Genomic DNA, 7550 nt, shown 5'->3' on the forward strand with positions numbered 1-7550 from the left:
TACAGTAGATGTGTTGCTTACCTGTTGGGCATTACCTTATAAATATTGTTTTCCTTAGTTACGCGATCAGTGCCTTAGTGAAACGAGATTTTCACTCTGCAGCGGAGTGTGCGCTGATATGAAACTTCCTGGCAGATTGAAACTGTGTGCCGGACCGGGACTCGAACTCGGGACCTTTGCCTTTCGCGGGCAAGTGCTCTACCATCTGAGCTACCCAAGCACGACTCACGCCCGTCCTCACAGCTTTACTTCTGCCAGTAGCAGCATGTCGTACTAGATTCCCCTACATACCAAAAGCGATGAACTGTCTAGAAACGATTGAGGATACAATAAAGGGTCAGCCAACCTACAGAACTTTTTTGTTCGACATAGTTATCCGCCTGACAGTTACTTAAGAATAAACATCATTTATAGCCAAAGAAATTTTCAATTTTTAATTCAGATTTTATTCGAAAATTGTTGATTTGTAATGTGGAACAGAGAGATGTTGTAGCAAAAATTAAGAAAACAGTACAGTTTTATCATGTAATACTAGAAAACGCAATTTCCTAACGAAAAGGTAAAATAAAAAAAGCCACAAAACAATAATATATCAGACATCACTTCAATACTTCGTCAGACTTATATAGAACAACTTTTGCATTTACCAGTAGTAACAGGAAACTCTTGCCGTTGACCATGATGAAGAACATTTTAATGAGTACAGAATACCAACAATAATTACATATACTTTTATGTACTTGCATCAAAAGTAATTGCATTCGTTACACAAAAGCACAGAACTTAAGTGATCAACTAATTTTATTACTTGTAAAATGCAATTTACATTCTGTAAGAACATAAAATACATAATGAACTAACACTGAATGATGTGCGGTTCTAATTATGTGCATAACAAACATTCAAAGAAACAAAATGACCAAAGAGAATTCATTGGCTCCCATTTCCTCTATTACACATTCACTTATGTTTCTTTCCCTACTAATTCTATAAAATCTATCGGTAATCCTACCATTTACAAGGTGAGGTAAATGTTTGGATACACCCCTGTAAAAGTCGAACGGTGTGCGTAATCATAATGGCGGCTAATATGGGCTGTCTGTAATGTAGCTATGGCGACAGAGGCGGCCATCTTGGAATCCGCCATCTTGCATTTGGGTTACGTGTTTCAAATGGGAAGTGGTCTTGTGGCACATCATTTTAACTTCCTCTTTCTCACAAACACATGCGTGAAATCTGTTTTAAGATATCTATATTTGTGTAGGAGTTATGACGTGTTAAAGTTTGAAACTGCAAGGATGTTATCAATTCTTTTTGTTGTGGCAGGTGATCCACAGTGGCACTTACACAGCAGGTAAACACTGAAATTGTGTTAATGAGTCGGTTGAAGTAGCAGAGGGATTGCTGCTGACTTCAATGCCCTGCATCCTGAGAGAAATGACATTTCACACATGACAATATTCAAGTTATTGGACAAATAATGTGCAACAGATTCTGTGGTGGACTAGACACCCAGTGGACATCCAAGAATAGCCAACGATGAGGATGGTTCAAATGGCTCTGAGCACTATGGGACTTAACTTCTGAGGTCATCAGTCCACTAGAACTTAGAACTACTTAAACCTAACTAACCTAAGGACATCACACACATCCATGCCCAAGGCAGGATTCGAACCTGCGACCATAGTGGTCGCGCGGTTCCAGACTGTAACCCCTAGAACCGCTTGGCCACCCAGGCTGAATAACGATGAGGAGGCTGCAACAACAACTGTGGTATCATTTGTCAGAAGTCCACATCGCAGTGGGCGCCAGTTATCAACAATACCCAGTGCCAGTTAGTGTTCAGTCCGGTATATGTTACGCATACACCAATGGCACCCATGTAAGTTACAGCTGCAACATCATCACTTGGAGGATGATCCTGATGAGCAGGTGCTGTTTGCAGAATGGGCTCTGGATCAGTGTAACAAGAATCCAAACTTGATATGAGAGGTGTTGTTCAGTGACAAAGCTAATTTTGATGTGTAAGGAGAAGTAAACAAACAGAATCGTCATTACTGGTCAGATGCGAACCACTAATGGGTGGATCCCCATAAAGGTGCTAACCAGTGGTCAAATAGTGATAGTTTGGTGTAGGGTTTGGGACGTGGCAAGAATCTTGGAGCCGGCCAGAGTGGCCGTGCGGTTCTAGGTGCTACAGTCTGGAGCCGAGCGCCCGCTACGGTCGCAGGTTCGAATCCTGCCTCGAGCATGGATGTGTGTGCTGTCCTTAGGTTAGTTAGGTTTAATTAATTCTAAGTTCTACGCGACTGATGACCTCAGAAGTTAAGTCGCATACTGCTCAGAGCCATTTGAACCAAAGAATCTTAGAACCGGGGTTTATTGATGGAACCTTGAATGGGGAGAGGTAGCTTAACATGCTCTGTGTTTATGTGCTTCCAACACTGTTGATTCCACAGGGTGATTTCCCAAATTTCTTCCAAAAGACGATGTACCTCCCCACTATGCTACTGAAGTCAGACAGTATCTGGATGAACAGTTTGGAGGTCACTGAATAGACAGGAAGGGGCCTATCGATTGGCCATGTTGGTCCCCTGGTCCTTCGCCTCTTGACTTATATAAATGAGGACATTTGAAATCAGTTGTGTATGAGGTAAAAATCAACAATGTAGCCCATTTTTTCTGGCATAGTGAGAAGTCGTGTGCCTCTGCTGACTCTGTGACATGTGCAGCAAGAAGACTCTGATTATGTGTCCAGTGCAATGGAGGTCATATTGATCATATACTGTACTGCCAACTCGGACAAGTATCCTAAACTTTAACAGGTCATAACTCCCACACAAAGAAAGATATCTTAAAACAGATTTCTCATGTGTATTCCTGAGAAAGAGATAGTAACATTGTGCCATTTGAAACATGTATGGCAAGGAAAGCGTTTCAGAAGAAGATAAATTTGTTAACATCGAGTATAGATTTAAGTGTCAGGAAGTCGTTTCTGAAAGTATTTGTATGGAGTGTAGCCACGTATGGAAGTGAAACATGGACGATAAATAGTTCGGACAAGAAGAGAATAGAAGCTTTCGAAACGTGGTGCTACAGAAGAATGCTGAAGATTAGATGGGTAGATCACATAACTAATGATGAAGTATTGAATAGAATTGGGGAGAAGAGGAGTATGTGGCACAACGACAAAAGGAAGGGACGGGTTAGTAGGACATGTTTTGAGGCATCAAGGGATCACAAATTTAGTATTGGAGGGCAGCGTGGAGGGTAAAAATCGTAGAGGTAGACCAAGAGATGAATATATTAAGCAGATTCAGAACGATGTGGGTTGCAGTAAGTACTGGGAGATGAAGAAGCTTGCACAGGATAGGGTAGCATGGAGAGCTGCATCAAACCAGTCTCAGGACTGAAGACCACAACAACAACAACCCAAACCCAATATGGTGGATATAATAATGGCCACCGCTATAGTCATAGAACTTACAAGTTGCACCCCAATCTACAGACACCCCATACCAGATGCTATTATGATTCAGCACACCGTTCGACTTTATTGGGGTGTATCAAGACTTTTGCCTCATCCTGCACGATGTCTTTTATATAGTGTACCAAAACTGCCGAGCAATAGTTTTGGTAGAGTGCAACTCTATTGATAACAAACGAAGAAGCTAGTGCAATGGGTACAGGTCATATGAGTCTGCAGTATTGCGAAGTTCATTGCTTGGTAAACGTGTGGTTTTCCCAAGGGAAACTAGTTTTCAGCGCTGAAAAATATTTTGTAAACACATTTCGCGAGGAATATGCAGATGCCACAGTGCCGAACCATTCAACAAGAACGCGATTAATCGCCCTTGTCTGGGAATGGGAATCAGTTGCAGGCAGGAAAGAACTGGAGACTGGCCATTTTGACGCATTCACGTTCAAAACGTTTGAGGAAACCATATGACCAACCTCAGATTTCTAATGGTTTTCTCAGAAAGCGACGCAGAAGTTAAAATTTCGTGCATATCATGCTCTTAGTGTGCAGCAACTGAGTGGCCAGTAAAAGATAGCGTCTAGCATACTGTACACGGCTTTGGTTATTTGTTGACATCCACGGAATCACAGAACTTCCCCGATGAGGCGTTGCGGATGCATGAATAATTAAAAAACGAGGCCTTGGTGAACCGAAAATCCACATGTCTCATGAAAAGATTTCGCACTGCCAAAAAATTGGAATGTTAAAAGCGGTATCATGTCGTCAAATAATGGTCCTCACTTTTTTTTAAATTACTGTAACAGTATTGTTTATCGTGACATCACAACATAGTTAATTTCACTTTTCGAGGCTGTTGAATGTTATTGTTAGTTGCAGCAAGACTGTGCCACTTATCACATGTGTAATGAAACAGTTCGTTTCTTAAACCATTGTTTTTTATCGAAGCACCTCTAAAGGATTATGGCTGCCACATTCTTCCGATTTAACATTCCTGATGTCTTCTGTAGGGCTTCCTTAAAGCAAGGGACTATATTAATATGTCGCAGACATTGACAGAACTAATGATTAACATAAAAACGGAGATTAACTACATCACAGTCAACGTGCTTCGCAAAGCGCCATCGAACACGATGAAACGAGTTCATGCATATGTTACTGAGCAGGGCAACCTCTTTGAGCATGTTATATGTTATAAACAATTTGCGTGAGGTTACAGTACAAACATTACTTTTCGATGTGCGTGACGTTTTGAACACCCTGTAGATTCACATGTGCTGGACGTGGCAACGCAGGAGTCCTTGTTTTGGTGTGCATAGCTAACATGCCAGCTGAATCGCCTATAATCGTTATCGACCTGTTTGATGTCTCATGCGTCTTCTGGATATTCGTCTTATTTAGTCTTCATCTCATTATTTGATGTGCTGACAAGTTATTGAATAAATGTACATAACACTAGACTTTACATTTTCGTTCTCTTCCCATTTAATGACACTAAAGTCGATTTGGATGATCATTTTGATTGTAATGTATTAACATCTATGTAATATAAATATGAGTTAACATTGGCAAACTGCATACATTATGAATAATTTCACAAAGTTCACATGCGGTAAAGACACATAGATGTTTGTTTAATGAGTGACAGACAATGACACATGTAATCTTGTAGGATGATTATCAAACTCTGACTGATTTCATAATACTAAACTTACAGTGTGCACTCATTGATGACTCATTACAGACTGATTTTCGTTCGGCTTGTGCTGTCTACAAAAAGAAGCACGTTGTGTAGAAATGGCAAAATATTAAAATACTAAACTGTTGTATTTCTGATATTAACACAAAAGGCAGAGAAAGCGAAACATTTTACAATAAAATAGTGCAAAGAAGTTGGAAGAGACATGCATGAACTCCGAACTACTCCACAAGATATTGTGGAATAACTGCCACTCAGAAAGAAATTGCAAGATTCTAGAGGTTTCCACGAAATACCCACAAAGAAGACTGGAGCCACTGATTAACATAAAGAATTATTGATAGAAATGTGGAATGAAAGACAGCAGAAGCAGTTGAATTAACTTTAGTAAATAGTGGCAAATACGTAAAAGAAAAATAAATGAGTTATTATGGAAGTTGAGCTGTCACTCAGAAATTGGCAGAAGTATAGGTACTGTTTTATGACGAGGAAGTTTTTCTGTAGGCTGGAATTTCCAAAACACGCCAAGAATCTTCTGGAAAGTTACATTTTATAATTTGGATATTTCATAAATTAACATGTTATTAGAGGAAAAGTATATATTTTTTGGAAACAGAAAAACCATGGCTGCAGTACTATAACACAGAATTAGGACAGGGCAGCATTTTAAGATTGGAACATCCATGAATACAATTTTTTTTAACATGAATATCTTCTGGAATACAGAGTTGTTAGAAAAAGGAAAACGCTCGTTTGAAGGAGGAAATGATGACTAGAAGAAGCTAACAAACCGTTATTAGTGGGACTGAATTTTAACTTGCACATGGTTTACAGGTATCATAATTTTAGAACACTTCATCAAAGAAAGAGTTTCTACATGAACTATTTACACCATTGTCATCAGCGATCAGTAAACAATACTGCGAATAATAAAGTTTAATGAAATATTCCAGGAATAAGTATTGAGCAGTCTTGTGTACTCATAGTCTATGCACTACATGTATAATATAAAACAGAAAAAATAGGTACTTAAAGAATATAATTGTAGTGGAGTTATACCACGCTACGAGTTATGCTGATTCTTGATTTTCCGTGACAAACCAAACTGTACCTATACGTTTATGGCAGGAATCAGTCATTAGCATGTGGAACTACAGCTTACAATGACCGCAAAGAGAAAATCAGAGAAATTAGAGCTAATATAAAGGTTTAGCGAAATCATTCCCATGTGCCTTCTGCGAATGAAAGAGGAAAGGGGAAAAAGATGGTGGTACCAGATGAACCCTACACCAACACCGCAAGATGGCTTACAGAGTACAGATGTAGTTAGAGGAGATACATTTACTCCACAAAGTATTCGTCTAATACATGATTGTATGTTTAAGGGCGTATAAAGGGTAGAAAACAAGCGGATTGAAATAAAGGAGGGACAAGGACGTCTTTATTGATTAATAAAAAGGAGAATACAATAAAGAAACACAGGTTGCTACGTAAATAAACATGGTTAAGCATTCAGAAGTACAGATAGGCAATGTAAGACGCAAAGCAAATAATCGTCTACAGTATTGAAAACCACACTTTGAATATAGAATGTTGTTGTTAGGGTCTCATTTCCTCTTTATAATCGCTTGCATTCTTTTTGGCATGGATTTCGCTAGAGAGTCTGTTGTTTGCAGTGTAATTTTACGCCATTTCTTTTGTAGAGTGGTCTGTAGATCATTTCTAATGTATGTCTTACGATTCCTGTAAATGCCACAAATTCTCGATAGGTTTAATGTCTGGGGATTGTGGTGGTGTCTGCATCTAGTGGTGCGTGTTATACAACAGCCACAGCTTTGTATCTACAGCCGTACGTTTTGGATCATTATCTTGTGTGAAAATATAATCCCCATTAAGACCCATATGATTCACACTACTGAATAGATGTGTTCTTAGGATATTTATGTACAGGGTGATTATAATTAAAGTTAAATTTTCAAACCACTGTAGAAGTAACACCACTGGTCAGAATGCCGTCAAATTGCAACAGAATATTATCGGAGAAGGGGGAAAAAATGGCAGAAGAAAAATAAATAGTTGCAAAATGTAGCAATAGATGGCGCTTTAAGCATCTTAATTTATTAGTTGTCGACTACAAGTGACAAATGAATCATACAACAATGCCTAAGACGTACGTTTGACATTAAACAAAATGTACTACTCAGTGTGCATGGGTGTACAGGTGTGATACTGTTAGTTAAGTAAGTCCATCCACCACGGCTAGGTCGTACGACATCGGATGGGAAAAAATCGGTTTTTAATTGTCCTGAGGCCAAAAACCGCATAAAAAGCATCAATCAAAATCAAATAGGACTATTAATTTCCACGTGACTG

This window comes from Schistocerca cancellata, chromosome 6 (assembly GCF_023864275.1).
Source record: "Schistocerca cancellata isolate TAMUIC-IGC-003103 chromosome 6, iqSchCanc2.1, whole genome shotgun sequence".
In the NCBI taxonomy this organism is placed as follows: domain Eukaryota; kingdom Metazoa; phylum Arthropoda; class Insecta; order Orthoptera; family Acrididae; genus Schistocerca; species Schistocerca cancellata.